This window comes from Hemitrygon akajei, unplaced genomic scaffold, assembly GCF_048418815.1.
Source record: "Hemitrygon akajei unplaced genomic scaffold, sHemAka1.3 Scf000142, whole genome shotgun sequence".
Lineage (NCBI taxonomy): Eukaryota > Metazoa > Chordata > Chondrichthyes > Myliobatiformes > Dasyatidae > Hemitrygon > Hemitrygon akajei.
The window spans coordinates 472360-488767 of NW_027332028.1; the positions used below are offsets into that span (position 1 = coordinate 472360).

The window sequence follows — 16408 nt, forward strand, 5'->3', positions numbered from 1 at the left end:
ATGAACAGTCCCATTTATGAAAATGCCATGAATATCTTTAGCTTCACGAAGTGCAATAGCCAAGGGTTCCAGCAGCAAATTAAATAACAAAGGACTTAATGGACATCCTTGTCTCATACCCCATGAAAGCTGAAAAAGGAGATCTGGAATTGTTAGTAATAACGGTAGCAATAGGCCTTTTATATATCATTCTGATCCACTTATTAAAATTAATACCAAAGCCGAATTTCTCTGAAACATTAAATAAGTATGTCCATTCAACTCTGTCAAATGCCTTTTCAGCATCAAGAGAGATAACACATTGGGGAGTCTTGGAAAAAGATGAATATATAACATTTAAGAGTCTCCCAACATTAGAGAAGGAATAACGACCCTTTACAAAACCTGTTTGGTCTTGCGAGATAATTTTAGCTAGAATATTCTCCAGCCAATTAGCCATTATTTTTTGAAAGAATTTTAGCATCCACATTTAATAATGAAATAGGTCTATATGAAGCAGTCAGTACAGTCCTTATCTTTCTTAATAATTAAAGAAATAGAAGCTTCATAAAATGTGGGAGGTAACTCCCCTATCAATAAAGAATCTTTAAGTGACTCCAACATAAATGAAGAGAGCAATTTTTCAAATTTTTTAATAAAATCCTACAGAATAACCATCCAGTCCAGGAGTTTTTCCAGATTGCATTGAAAAAATAGCTTTCTAAATTTTGCTTTCAGTAATAGGAGCATCAAAAGTTTGTTGATCTTTAGCAGAACTTCGAGGAAAATCGATCTTTTGTAAAAAGGCAATCATTTCAGAAGAATCAACTGGAAACTGAGATTCATAAAGTTCCATATAAAAGTCCTGAAAAATGTTATTAATATCTTCCTAATTACATGCTAAACTGCTATCTCCCTTACGAATTTTTAAAACTTGTCTTTTATCTCTAGCTGTTTTTAATTGAGATGCTAATAGCTTATTATTTTTTTAAATCTCCAAACACATAGAGTTGACTTTTCAATTTAAGCAAATTTCTTTGAATAGGGTAAGTTAATAATAAATTATATTGTGATTGGAGTTCAACTCTTTGTTTAAATAAATCAATGTTAGGAGAGTTTGCATACATATCATCCAGGTCTTTAATTTGTTTGGAAATCTTATCTAACTCTGTTTTTGTCTGTTTCTTAAGCTTAGCTGAATAGGAGATTATCTGTCCGCACAAATATGCTTTAAATGTATCCCATAAAATCAATTTCAACACATCTCCCATATTATTAAAAAGAAAAAAATCTTTTATCTGAGTCTCAATAAATTTTACAAAGTATGGACTTTGTAATAAATTTTCTGGAAACGCCAAGGCAAATTTGCAATAGCGACATCATTCAATTCAAAAGCTAAACTTAAAGGTGCATGAACCGAGAGAACTATAGCATCATATTCACATTTCTGGACTTTGGACAAAAATTGGGGATCAACTACAAAGTAATCAATTCTTGAATATTTTTTGTGAACATGTGAAAAAAGAGAATAATCTCTATCATTAGGATGTAAATGTCTCCAACCAGGCCAAAATCAATTAGAAAAGAGTTAATAAATGATGCAGAACAACTCGGAAGCCGCTGATTGGTTGAACTCTTGTCAATCAAAGGATTTAAACAATAGTTGAAATCACCACCCATTAACATATATTCATTTAAATCCGACAATAAAGCAAATACATTTTTTTAAAAAAAGGATCATCTACATTAGGTGCATATAGGTTAACCAGAACAATTTTTCTTTTTTTAAAAAATCTTAATTGATTTATTAAACTTTCTACAGTACTTGTTTTCAGAAGGGCCTGGCTTTAATTTTTTTGATAGTAATTTCAGCCCCTATCTCAAAACTAAATAATATACTGTATATTCTTCATGCAGAAGACATGAGTGGGTTCCTTTTGGTCATTTTTTCTTGTAACTTGGAATTTAATGACATTGAAGATTGGAGGGTGGCTTGTTCTTGGTAGTTGAGGTGATTTTTCCTGGTTTCTTCTTTATGGTTATCGGTTGGGGCTGAGCCACGACTTTAATATAATTGTGCGATTGTTCCAGCTTCATTCGTGCTTTGTAAAATGACACCGACTCTGGATTCAACACCAGGATTTCATGTTGGATGTGTTGGAATTTCTCTTTATCGTCTTCTTCCAAAGATATCATTGTGGGATAGGGGACCAACCCTGGCCGAATGTTATCCATTTGTGGTGCGAGTTGAGTGTCACTGGAAATCAGAGAGGATTCGTTGTACCAAATATCAAACTCAGTCAGCAGCCGCAGCCTGCATTGAACCACCAGCTTCTGGCAGTACTGCACCTCCACTCGCAGGTCTTGCAATACATCAAAACCTGTCGGTACTGCTGTTTCAGATCCTTCAACTGAATGATCAGGTTGAACTCATCTTCATCAACTTTAGGCTCATCTTGTTCATTCATGTATTCACCTTCATCTTCTCACCCCCGTTTCTTGATGTTGAGTGACCGCTTAGTGATGTCAATCTCTTCCTTGGTGTTGTTGATTCGCTCAGTCAGCTCCTTCATCCTCTTCTTCCTTTCAATGAGAATACTTCTATTCTCAATAAGAATTCGATTAATCTCACGTCCTTTCCCTGCTTTGAACATTTCAAACATCACCGACTTCTGTGGAGGAGTGCTAGGTCCGATCTCCTCCGCTTTGACAATTGATCCAGATAGTGACAGTGACTCAGCATTAGCTGCATCTTGCTCTCTCTGTGCTATAGGTTTTGCAGGAACATCAGGCACAGGTTCTTTTGCTTGGGCTATCATTTCAGGATCTTTTCCTACGACGGGAGCACGTTCCTTCTTGGTAGAGCCAGTTGTTTCTTTGTTCTTTTTTTTAAATTTCTTAGATTTCGCTGATGTGGGAGCAAGTCCAGTTCCAAACCCTTCTCCGCTAAGGTCTCCAACCTGGGATTCTACAGATATCCTGTGCTCGACCCAATCAGCTGTAAGGCCTGAAGCTTTACTAGTTTTATCAATGAGGATGTACTTCCTCGATGTCCTGTTCCTGTTGCCTTTTCCTTATCTGAACCTTGGCACTGACACAGGGCTCGAGTAAAAAGAGAGGAGTTCAGCTGGTTGCAGACGAAGCTTTTGACCAGGCATATTCAAAGCCACCTTTCATTTCCAGTTGACCCAAAAGAAGAGGTCCAGACAGACACATGAACAGAGGGGATAGGAACAGGGATAATAGAAAAGAAGCAAAAGGACGTCGGACAGAGATGGTTGCAGCAGGATGAACAAAAGCAGACGCAGCAGTTGTGAGGCATGGAAGAGTTAGAAGCATGGGCAGTGACGGAGTGAGATTCAGCAGAGCATAACAATTTTTCTATTACAAATTGTTCCTTTAACAATTAAAAATCTACCATTATTATCTGACACAATGTCTTCTTGGATAAATAAAATATTAGGTTTAATAAAAATAGATACTCCCTTTGTTTTGTTTTGACAGGTAGCGTGAAATTGAAGGCCCTTCCTCATTTTAAAAAATCTATTCTGATCAACTGTTTTGATATGCGTTTCCTTGAGCAAAAATTGTATCGGGTTGTAATCAATTAATAATTTTAAAAGTCTTCTTTCGCTTAATAGGATGATTCCAACCACGTACATTCCAACTTATAACATTTCTCTGTTTGATTACCATTAAAAAATTATTTTATTTACCACATAAATACACGCATACCAGTGCAGGCTAATCAAAACTGGCAGTGATAAGTATAACCGCATAAAATTAGAAAGCAAGTATATTTGCCAGTTTCAGTTTTATCAAACAGTTAATAGGAAAAAGGCCCATTACAGTTAAACCAGCCGATAACCATTGGAGCTCATTCTGGAGTATTTGGAAATGAAAGCACCCGCCACATTTTCGAACTTCCCTTGTAAACCATCTTGTGCAAACTGGCTCTATCTATCTCTCTCTCTCCCTCTCACAGGAGTATCAACCTTCTTCCTTGGAGCTATTCATCTGCACAAAGCATTTCTTGCAAAGCAGACTCTCCCACCAACGGCATTCTGCGGCATTTTCTCTTCTGTCCCACTCTGCAGCTCCCACCAAAAGACCCCAAACCAGGCCGCTGTCTGTCACGAAACTCCCTCTGCCTCTAGAACTTTCTCCTGATCCCACCTTCCTGATTGGCTGACATAACATTCCTAAGTTGAACAACATGACTTAATATCTCTAGCCGAAACCAAAACATTCTATCAGCAGGACACACCACTTTTGCAGAAAAATGCTAAAATGAAATACCTGAATACCTGCAGCATATCAGCAGAAATCTTAACCTAAATATGCATGCTCCGGAACTCCGTAATGGGGAAAAAAATACAAAAAAAGAAAACTAAAATTAATCTTACAATTAAACCTATAAATCAAAACTAACCCCAATCCTCCCAGCACCCCAAAAAGCCTGAAATTCTGCAAAAAAAAAGCCGGAATGCCTCCCCATAGAGTGAAAAAAAAGACAGAGACAGTGAGCTGCCCATTTTATAATAGTGGATTTAAAATCTTTCCTTAATTCCTCCCCCCCCCCAGTTACAAAAAAATAGATAACATATGACCCTAAAATAGAAAAGCCCTGCAAAGAAAAATGTTTTCTCTTTCAATATGTTTATTAATGTATACAAGAATATATAACAAATACAGAGTATATATATAAAAAAATCACTAACAGAATACAGACAATAGAAAAATTGAACTGTATAGGACTGAGTGACATACGTGTATATAGTACATTACCAAAACTGCAAATTTATAGAGTATACATTAAGAATTTTATATACATAAAAGAAAAATATTTTACTAAATGTAAAAAGTCAAACACTACAAAGCAACACACCATCATATCATGTTAACTGGTTCTTCTGCCCACTTACAGGCCTTACTTCTAACTGATATATATGCAATTTAAAGATCAATTGGCTTTAATGACTTCCATTACTTCACAGAGTATTATTGTGCTGGGACAATGGACACTGCTGAGGCTGGGTAATCATTAAAACATGGAACAGATTCCCGGCTAAAATAGTTAATACAAGAGGGTGTAGCGATGTGCTACACACAGCGCTGAAATAACGACACGCAGTCGGTAAGTCGTTTCGAGTCTAGTTTATTCAAACTTCGCGGTGCTGGCATTTAATCCCTAGCGCCCGCCCTCTCCGGGTGGAAATGACATCAGAGGTGCATTACCAAAGCCTCTCCCCGCGCGCTGGCTATTTGTGAGTCGGTTCACCTGCGCAGAAAGTGGGTCGCCACATAACCCCCCCCCCCCAGAACTGGCGATACACCCCCCAATGTCCACAGTCTGGGTCAGCCTCTGTTTGGGAGGTCTGCCTCTGCGCCGCGGTGCCTGAACCCCGACAGACTGCGCCAAGTCCACATGGGCCGGTTTGAGTCGGTCCACCGTGAAAACCTCCTCTTTTCCCCAATGTCCAGAACGTACGTGGACCCGTTGTTGTTGATCACCTTGAACGGCCCCTCGTACGGCCGCTCTAGCAGTGCCCGGTGTCCGCCCCTTCGTACAAACACAAACTTATAGTTTTGCAGTTCTTTGGGTACATGGGTCGGGGTCAGTCCATGCTGTGAAGTTGGTACGAGGGCCAGGTTGCTGAGCCTTTCGCGTAGCCTGTCCAGGACTGCTGCGGGTTCTTCCTCTTGCCCCCATTGGGGCTGGTATGAACTCTCCCGGGACGGCCAGGGGTGCGCCGTACACCAGCTCGGCCGACGAGGTGTGCAGATCCTCTTTGGGCGCTGTACGAATTCCAAGCAGGACCCAGGGAAGCTCGTCCACTCAGTTAGGTCCTCTCAGGCGGGCCATGAGAGCCGACTTCAAGTGACGGTGGAAACGTTCCACCAGTCCGTTCGACTGTGGGTGGTAGGCAGTAGTGTGGTGTACCTGCGTACCCAACAGGCTGGCCACAGCCGACCACAGGCTGTAGGTGAACTGGGGCCTCTATCAGAGGTAATGTGGGACGGTACCCCGAAGCGTGCTACCCAGGTGGCAATCAGTGCTCGGGAGCAGGAATAGGCAGATGTGTCGGTGAGCGGGACCGCCTCTGGCCACCTCGTGAACCAGTCTACCATCGTTAGGAGGTACCCCGCTCCTCGGGACACTGGTAGGGGCCCCACGATATCCACATGAATGTGGTCGAACCTCCGGTGGGTGGGTTCGAACTGCTGCAGCGGGGCTTTAGTGTACCACTGCACCTTGGCTGTTTGGCACTGCGCGCATGTTCTGGCCCATTCACTGACCTGCTTACGAAGTCCGTGCCACGCGAACTTGCTGGAGACCAGCCGGACAGTTGTCCTGATAGATGGGTGTGCCAAACCGTGTATGGAGTCGAAAACTTGCCGCCTCCAGGCTGCCGGGACGATGGGGCCAGGTTGGCCAGTAGCCATGTCGCACAGGAGGGCCCTCTCACCTGGGCCTATGAGAAAGTCCTGCAGCTGCAAACCCGAGACTGCGGTCCTGTAGCTGGGCATCTCGTCGTCTGCCTGCTGTGCCTCTGCCAGTGCTGTATAGTCCACCCCCAGGGACAGGGCCTGGACAGCTGGTCTGGAGAGTGCGTCCGCCACGACGTTGTCCTTTCCCGAGACATGCTGGATGTCCGTCGTGTACTCGGAGATGTAGGACAGATGTCGCTGCTGGCGAGCCGACCAGGGATCGGACACCTTCGTGAACGTGAAGGTCAACGGTTTGTGGTTCGTGAACGCGGCGAACAGCCTGCCTTCTAAGAAGTACCTGAAATGCTGGATTGCCAGGTATAGCGCCAACAGTTCCCGGTCGAAAGCACTGTATTTGAGCTTGGGTGGCTGCAGGTGTTTGCTGAAAAACGCCAGGGGTTACCAGCGACCCGCGATGAGTTGCTCCAGTACCCCACCGACTGCCGTGTTAGATGCGTCCACTGTGAGGGCGGTAGGGACGTACGTTCTGGGGTGTACTAGCATCGCGGCGTTTGCCAAGGCTTCTTTCATTTTAATGAAAGCGGCAGCGGTCTCCTCGTCCCAGGTAATGTCCTTGCCTTTACCCAACATCAGGGCGAACAGGGGGCACATGATTTGGGCAGCTGAAGGGTGGAAGCGGTGGTAGAAATTGACCATACCCACGAATTTCTGAAGGCCTTTGATCGTGGTGGGTCGGGGGAAATGGCGGACCGCGTCTACCTTAACGGGCAGAGGGGTTGCCCCGTCTTCAGTAATCCTGTGGCCCAGGAAGTTGATGGTGTCGAGCCCGAACTGGCATTTGGCCAGGTTGATTGTCAGGGCGTATTCACTCAGTCGGGCGTAGAGTTGACGGAGGTGGGACAGATGCTCCTGACGACGTCATCCAAATAGATGAATGCGGTCCAGGTCGCGTCTCACCGCGTCATTAACCGCTGAAACATCTGTGCGGCATTCTTTAGGCCGAACGGCATGCGGAAGAACTCGAAAAGGCCGAACGAGGTGATGAGAGCCGTTTTGGGGACGTCGTCCGGATGCATCGGGATTTGATGGTATCCCAGGACGAGGTCCACCTTGGAGAAGATCCATGCACCGTGCAGGTTTGCTGCAAAGTCCTGAATGTGCGGCACAGGGTAGTGGTCCGGTGTTGTAGCCTCGTTCAGCCTGCGGTAGTCGCCACATTGTCTCCAGCCCCCTGTCGCTTTGGGCACCATGTGCAGGGGGGAGGCCCATGGGCTGTCAGACCGCCGTATGATCCCCAATTCCTCCATCCACTTGAATTCCTTCGCCAGGCGGAGCTTTTCCGGGGGGAGACTTCATGCGCGGGCGTGGAGGGGTGGTCCCTGGGTCGGAATGTGGTGCTGTACCCCGTGTCTGGGCATGGCTGTCGTGAACTGCGGTGTCAGAATCGATGGAAAGTCCGCCAGGAGTCTGGTGAATTTGTTGTCCGACAGCGTGATGGAGTCCAGGTGTGGGGCCGGCAACTTGGCTTCACCCAGGGAGAACGTCTGGAAAGTCTCAGCATGTACCAGTCTTCTCCCTTGCAAGTCGACCAGCAGGCTGTGAGCTCGCAAGAAGTCCGCCCCCAGGAGTGGTTGGGCCACGGCGGCCAGTGTGAAGTCCCACGTGAACCGGCTGGCGCCGAACTGCAGCTGCACTGTGCGGGTGCCGTAGGTCTGTATCGTGCTGCCATTTGCAGCCCTCAGGGTGGGTCCTGGCTTCCTGTTACGGGTGTCGTACCCCATCGGGGGCAAGATGCTGATCTGCGCTCTGGTGTCGACCAAGAAGCGGCGTCCCGACTGTTTGTCCCAGACATACAAGAGGCTGTCCTGGCGGCCAGCCGCCATAGTCATTAGCGGCAGCTGGCCCTTGCAGGGCGGGCGACAACGGCGGGCTTTTGTGCCCCACCGCTGGTGGTAGAAACACCACTGTTCACTGTCCTCCTCACTCCTGTCTCTGTGTTGTGTGCGCTCCCCTGCCGGGCCTGGTCTGGTCTGCTGTTGGGCGCGTGGCCCGGTAATCTGACCGACGGACGCCACGCTCTCCCTCTTGGCTTTCCACAGCACGTCTGCCCGGGCCACCACCTTCCGGGGGTCGCTGAAATCTGCGTCGGCCAGCAGCAGATGTATGTCCTCAGCCAGTTGCTCCAGGAACACTTGCTTGAAAATGAGGCAAGGTTTGTGTCCGTCAACCAGGGCCAGCATCTCATTCATCAATGCTGATGGCAGCCTGTCTCCCAAACCGTCCAGGTGAAGCAGGCGGGCACCTCACTCACGCCGTGAGAGGCCAAAGGTCCCAATGAACAGTGCTTTGAATGCTTCATATTTGCCTTCTTCCGGAGGCGACTGTATGAAATCCGCAACCTGGGCGGCCGTCTCCTGGTCAAGGGCGCTCACCACGTGGTAGTAACGCGTGGAATCAGAGGATATCTGCCGAATCTGGAACTGGGCTTCTGCTTGGCTAAACCACACGCGTGGTCGCAGCGTCCAGAAAGTCAGCAGTTTTAGCAAAACTGCGTGAACAGATGAAGAGTCGGTCATCTTTGGTCCAAATCCCGTTTGGACCGTCGGGGTCATCAATGTAGCGATGTGCTACACACAGCGCTGAAATAACGACACGCAGTTGGTAAGTCGTTTTGAGACTAGTTTATTCAAACTTCGCAGTGCTGGCATTTAATCCCTAGCGCCCACCCTCTCTGGGCGGAAATGACATCAGAGGTGCATTAACAAAGTCTCTCCCCGCGCGCTGGCTATTTGTGAGCCAGTTCACCTGCGCAGAAAGTGGGTCGCCACGAGGGCACAATTTTACAGTGATCAGAAGAAAATATAGGGATCTCAGAGATGTGTTTTTTTTCCCCTAGACCAGTGGGTCCATGGAAAGATCTGCCATGGGTAGTTATAGAGGCAGACACCACAAGGGCATTCAAGAATCCTAAATAAGCTCATAGTAAAAAGGAATTATCTACAGGACAGAAGCATTAGATTAATCATGAAGTAGATTAAAAGGTAAGCAGACCAATATGGGTGTCATACGGGGTGTTGCATCAGGACCCAACTGCAGGACAGAGACACTGGAGTACCGGAAACAGGACGAGACGGTACCCAAGGACGGAACGGGATGCAGTCTAGGCAAGGGAAGCAGGACCAGGACGAGGGACTGGGAACAAGGAGCCTGGGGTGGACTCTGAGCCCGAGACTGGACAAAGACAGAGAAACTGGGTCCTGCCTCGGGCTTGGACCCCCAAACCCAGGTGAGGACGTGACGAGGCTCGGCTAGAGACTTGGGGCTTGGCTTGAGGCTGGAGCTTGGGGAACTCGGAGGCTGGAGCCAGGGGCCGACTAGGAACTGTACATCAACATAGAGCTGGGACTGATCCTCCGACAAGCCAGGGCTCACCTTTGACAGGACACTGACATGAGACGTGACAGTACACAGACAGAGAGCCGGGACTGATCCTCCGACAAGCCAGGGCTCACCTTTGACAGGACACTGACATGAGACGGGACAGTACACAGACAGAGAGCTGGGACTTAGCCTCCGACAAGCCAGGGCTCACCTTTGACAGGACACTGACATGAGACGGGACAGTACACAGACATAGAGCCGGGACTGATCCTCCGACAAGCCAGGGCTCACCTTTGACAGGACACTGACATGAGACGGGACAGTACACAGACATAGAGCCGGGACTGATCCTCCGACAAGCCAGGGCTCACCTTTGACAGGACACTGACATGAGACGGGACAGTACACAGACATAGAGCCGGGACTTATCCTCCGACAAGCCAGGGCTCACCTTTGACAGGACACTGACATGAGACGGGACAGTACACAGACATAGAGCCGGGACTGATCCTCCGACAAGCCAGGGCTCACCTTTGACAGGACACTGACATGAGACGGGACAGTACACAGTCATAGAGCCGGGACTGATCCACCGACAAGCCAGGATAACTCCACACCAAGGTGGGGCAGATCCCCCCGCAGGGCAACAGCAGAATGGCCTGACTTACCCCACGGAGGTGAGGACAGGAAGAGACAAACACCAAGGAATGACAGACAGTTCCACCTCTGCATCAGAGTAGCTCCAAGTAGCCATTACAGCCAGCAACCTTGGCTGGCTACGGAAGCAACCGGATCCCCACCTAGCTCGGAGTGGCTGACGGCCACCCAGCTGGCCCAGGAAACAGCTGAATCCATACCGCAATGACAGCTCCGACTACTTCCAGCAAGGCTCCCAGAAGCCATGGTTCTCCAACGCAGCCCCAAGGATGGCAAGAGCCCGTTCCAGCCTCCCACCAGCCATCTGTGCCATGAGTATCTTGACAAGACAACCCCCCTGTGGTGAACTACATATACCTGTCTGGACACGCCCCCCCCCCGCCCCGCTGACTGCTCCTGTGGGTCCTCCCACTGACCGTGGCTCTTCCCACAGACCCCGGTATAAAGGCGATTGGAGACACAGCCCCGGCCTCAGTCTCCAGGATGTTGTGTGGTGGGCTCTTGCTGCTTGTTCTTTCTTCCAGCCAATAAAAGCCTATATCTCGCCTCACATCTCCGTGAGTTATTGATGGTGCATCACCCACCACACTCAATGCCAGGGCCACTCATATTCCCAGTTCCAATAGGAGCCTCAGGTGTTTCCGGTTGAGTCCAACCACAGGAAGAGTCCGCCGGAAAACCCGGAGTCCGGAGTCCACGGACCTCAGACTGAACTATCACAATGGGCCAAAGTGCCAGCACTGTTCAGTTTTTCTCTATAACATCTAGCTCCCCATATTCAGCATAAAAGTTCAGAGAAAGAAATGTTTATACTTAATCCTTAAAAACATGCTGGGGGAATGCAGAAACAATCTCCAAGGATGCCAAAACATTAAAATTAAACAAGGGGAAAAATACCTATATAATCTCTAGTGAAGAAAAATCAGCACCATTTTCCATTTAACTGACACGCCCAATGAAAAACTGTTTTTCTTAAACAAAACTTATTATCTATCGACTAAGCACTCCCAACTATATATATATATTACGTAAAAAGACCTTATGAGCTATGAAAACTATCACTTAATTAATGAAAAAGGAGGATAAAAACAAATAATCAAACGATCTGTCCGTTGTCTTAATTCACTCAGTAGACCAAACAGATTTCGGAAAAGCCATTCATCGTTCACATCTTCTTTAAATGGTCGATCGATCAAAAGACATCTTAAGCAAATCAGAAATATTCAAAGCTTACCTTCTTTCCAAAAGAACGATTATTCAGCAGATCTAAAACCATTCAAACCTCGGCTACAACCGGAATAGAGTTAACATAGTCCAATGCCTCTTCGGGGTCCAGAAAAACAGGCGGAGTCGAATCTTTGGAATTCCGAGCGCCCACGGTGCCGTGTGTGCAGAGAGGAGGAGCCACTTTCAGATGGACTGTCCCAATCCCCGGCCCAAGGAGCCCACCTCTGGCACCACTGCCTCCGTCGCCCCTATCCCTGCACCCGCTTCTGCCCCTTCCCCTACCCCGGGGGGTCCTGAGGTGAGAGTGCGACCGGGGATGGGGAGGAGACTCCGCAGGGGAGGAAGGCAAAGAGATCGTCCCGACACCCGTGGAGGAACGCCCCCGAGAACAGGAGCTCGGCCCTACCACTGCCTGCCCTGAAGGTCAGGGGCGGGGTGATGGAAGTGGAGGTCCCTGTACCTCCGACCTGAGAGGGAAGCGGAGGTCCCTGTACCTGCGTGCTCCTCCGACCTGAGAGGGAGGAGGAGCTCCTCTCCCGATAGAGGAGAGAGAGTAGACGCAGGGGAGTCATCAGAGGGAGTGGGAATCCCGGTGGAGGCTGGCCTCAAAACCTGAACTCCTCGATATGGCCTGGAGCTCTGTGGTGGGTGGAGTCTGTGCACCGGAACATCAGAATCAGATTTATCATCACCGGCATGTGTCGTGGAATTCATCTTTGCAGCAGCAGTTCGATGCAATACATAATCTAGAAGGAAAATCAATCGATCTGTGCTGTACTATTTTATACTCTATGTTCTAATTACAGGATGTGTATATTGAATAGATTAAAGATCGTGCAAAAACAGAAATAATACAGATTACAAAGGAGAGGTAGTGTCCAAGGGTTCAATGTCCATTCAGGAATCCGACGGCAGAAGGGGAAGAAGCTGTTCCTGAATCGCTGAGTGTGTGCCTTCAGGCTTCTGTGCCTCCTGCCTGACGGTAACAGTGAGAAAAGGACATGTCCTGGGTGCTGGAGGTCCTTAATAATGGACGCTGCCTTTCTGAGACACCGCTCCCTGAAGATGTCCTGGGTACTTTGTAGGCTAGTGCCCGAGATGAAGCTGACTAGATTTAGAACCCTCTGCTGCAGCAGGGATGGCCAACCCATGGCACACGTGCCAGAAGTGGCACTTTGGATGATTAGAGGTGGCGCATTGCACCCCAGTGATAATAATAAAAAAAAGCAAGCCCACGCATGCAAGAAGTATTAACCAAAAACTGATTTGTAGAGAGAAAAAAAAATAACAGGAATTCAAGCAGCTTAGAGCCAGAAATGGGTTTTTCTTTGAATAAATCTAAAACTTGGGAATTATTTTCAGTGACTCTATTATTTTGTGCACATCTTTTGGCGAATGTCATCTTCTTTAACATTAATCTGTTTTTTAATTTAAAGAAAAAATGTTCAACGAGTCAAACTAGGAAAGAAGGACTTTTGTTCTGCAGTCGTTCCATGACTGTTCAACACACGTTTGATACTTATTCGATCCTGAGGTGTCTGCACCAGCGGTGCGTCGCAGGGTTTTGCCAGTCAGTTTACTACCGACACTCGTGCGCTACGGAGTTGTGCTCTGGTCGTCCCTTACGAACATTTGCAGTTTTGTCCTTCTTCAAAAATTAAGCCTTGTTTTTACATTCAGTTACCCATCACAGTGCAAAAGAGAAGCAGGAAGTGATGGTAAGCGTGAATTCAATGAACAGCGGGAAAATGAGTTCTTGCTTATAAGCGGGTCCGCCAGGAAAACGGTTGTGCATTGTTTGTGAAAACACTTTCTCACATAATAGAAGTCATGATCTTAATGGACACTATACAACACAACATCAGACTGAAATAGAAGGAAAACTGAAGCTAGTGCTTGGGTCTGAGTTATGGAAAGGATATGTGATTAAGAAAAAGGAAGAAATCAAAAGACAAGATATATTTGTTAAAAGCCTCATTAAGGTAAGTAATGTTTATCTTGTTTTTATATTAAATCAATATATCATGTAAAATGCTAAATATATCTATATTAACATATTTTTACAAGAATTGAGTGGGGGTACGAGAGTTGTATGGCGCATCTGAACTCATGCGTGGAAAAATTGACGCATGGAATGTAAAAGGTTGGCCACCCCTGCTCTGCAGCTTCTTCCGGTCCTGTGTGGTAGCCCCTCCATACCAGACAGTGATGCAGCCTGTCAGAATGCTCTCCACGGTACCTCTATATAAGTTTTTGAGTGTTTTTATTGACATACCAAATCTCTTCAAACTCCTAATGATGGATAGTTGCTGTCTTGCCTTCTTTGTAACTGCATGGATCTGTTGGAATCTGGTTATGTCCTCAGAGATCTTTACACACAAGATCTTGAGGCTGCTCACTCCCTCCACTTCTGACCCCTCTATGAGGATTGGGATGTGTTCCTCCGTCTGACCCTTCCCAAAGTCCACAATCAGCTCTGTGGTCTGACTGACGCTGAGTGCCAGGTTGTCACTGCGGCATCTCGCCCCTGTACGCCCTCTCGTCTCCTTCTGAGATTACCGAGGGTGGCTTTTCCCCTGATTTGGCAATTGAGACGGCCCTGGTACCCTCCACCCAGGTCTTATTAGTCAGTGCCTCCTGAGAGGCAGGTACACCGAGTAAAGATGGTGAAGCTGTGACCAGCCCCTCTCAGTGTCAGGATCCAGATCCCAGAACCGGAGAAGTCAGGGTCCACCTTGGGCCTGGCTCCTGAGGGGAGGGATGTAAACCACCAGGCCGAGCCCATCAGCTCTTCGTTCACAAGGAATTCCTGGGAGATATTCCTCTGTCGTTGCTCCTGGTGGGATTAGGGATGTAAACCACCAGGCCGAGCCCATCAGCCCTTCGTTCACAAGGAATTCCTGGGAGATATTCCTCTGTCATTGTTCCTGGGGGGGGTTAGGGATGAGGCAAAGGAGTAGCTGGCAGGTGCGAAGGAGTGTGGGTGGGTTAGAAGAACTCCCGTCTGCTCATGGGGAGAAAGATGGGGGGGCTCTATGTATAGTGAGGGGTTAGAGGAGGGCATTTGATAGTGAGGCAGTGGACATCCTCACCCCTCCCGAGAAGACCCATTTGATGGTGCAGACAAGATCAAAGAGATTATTTGCACATCCGAGGGTGTGAATCATCGGCCAAAACTCACCTCCCTCCGCGGGTCCAGCAAGCTGAGGTCGGTGAAGCCCTTGTGCATCATCCTCAGATGGAAGGGGAATGCTATGTCCGGGATTGATGGGCGGCGGCCGTAAAGCCCTCCGGTATAAACTGGTGAGAGACAGCCGGGTGGGTAGCAACCTCGTGCCTTCGAGGGGTCGCCGGTCACAAGGTGGCTCTGGAAACTCTCCAGCCCAGGGGGCCAAGAGCTTTCCTGCTCTTTTCAGGGAGTGTAGGGTGAAGGGTGGCTCTGCTCTCAGAGGGAAGGGTGCTGGTGCAGAGGACTCGCGTGCTTCCCATATGAAGCTCACCACAGCTGGCATCGGGTGTTCATCCGCAGGTTTACCAACCTCTCAGCCCTTGGGCGCAGGAGATCTGCAGTGAGTTTACGGCAGGAAACCCATCCCATCCCACCAGACGAGTCCACTTTCCTCCTGGGGTGGCAGGCAGGGGTCTGCATGAGCCACCTCAGCTCCAGGGGCTGGCCTTCCTGTTGGCCCCAATTTTCCAGCCGAGTGACATACAACCATAGAACATTACAGCAAACAGGCCTTTTGGCCCTTCCTGGCTGTGCCGAACCATTTTTCTGCCTAGTCCCACTGACCTGCACCTGGACCGTATCCCTCCATACCCCTCTCATCCATATACCTGTCCAAGTTTTTCTTAAATGTTAAAAGTGAGCCCGCATTCACCACTTCATCCGGCAGCTCATTCCACACTCCCACCACTCTCTGTGTGACGAAGCCCCCCCCCCCCCCGCTTAATGTTCCCTTTAAACTTTCCCCCTTCACCCTTAACCCATGTCTTCTGTTTTTTTTCTCCCCTAGCCTCAGTGGAAAAAGCCTGCTTGCATTCACTCTATCTATACCCATCATAATTTTATATACCTCTATCAAGTCTCCTCTCATCTTCTACGCTCCAGGGAATAAAGTCCTAACCTATTCAACCTTTCCCTGTAACTCAGTTTCTCAAGTCCCAGTAACATCCTTGTAAACCTTCTCTGCACTCTTTCAACCTTATTAATATCCTTTCTGGTGGGTGGGATCTGGGCACTGGCACTTTAATATCCGGTTGCTAGAGGACAGCAGATTCGGGATTTGTTCCGGAAATTCTGGGTCGACCTGAATGGAGAGATGGGAGGATCTCTGCTCCCTATGGCTTGTTACAAGAATCATCCCTTGTAATAACAATCAGCGAGGCACGGAGAGCCTGCATTTACCGACAAGTAACTTTTATTGCCTCAACATTGGGTTCACAAACTGTCTCCGTGTGCACCCGACTAGAATCCCTGAATCTCCATGAACCGTCAATGGAGAGAAAAGCTATTAACCGGGAAAGGAGTCTACACTGGCCAGGCGTTCCTTGTGGTCCCGATCTCCACGTGTCCGTGGGGCCCTCCTTATCTGCGATAGTTGGTCTCTGGCTGCTGGACAGTTATCGCCCCTGTGTATTTTGAGCTCCTGATCCTCATCAATACCGTTCCCTATCAAGTGAACCATTGAATCTCCATCCCGTTGGCTCA

General features: G+C 47.9%; 1 pseudogene; it reads right to left on the reverse strand.

Annotated features, from left to right (window-relative positions):
* Positions 1-1898: 1898 nt before the first annotated feature.
* LOC140723867 (kinesin-like protein KIF9) lies at positions 1899-14929 on the reverse strand (annotated as a pseudogene).
* Between the last annotated feature and the right edge of the window lie 1479 nt (positions 14930-16408).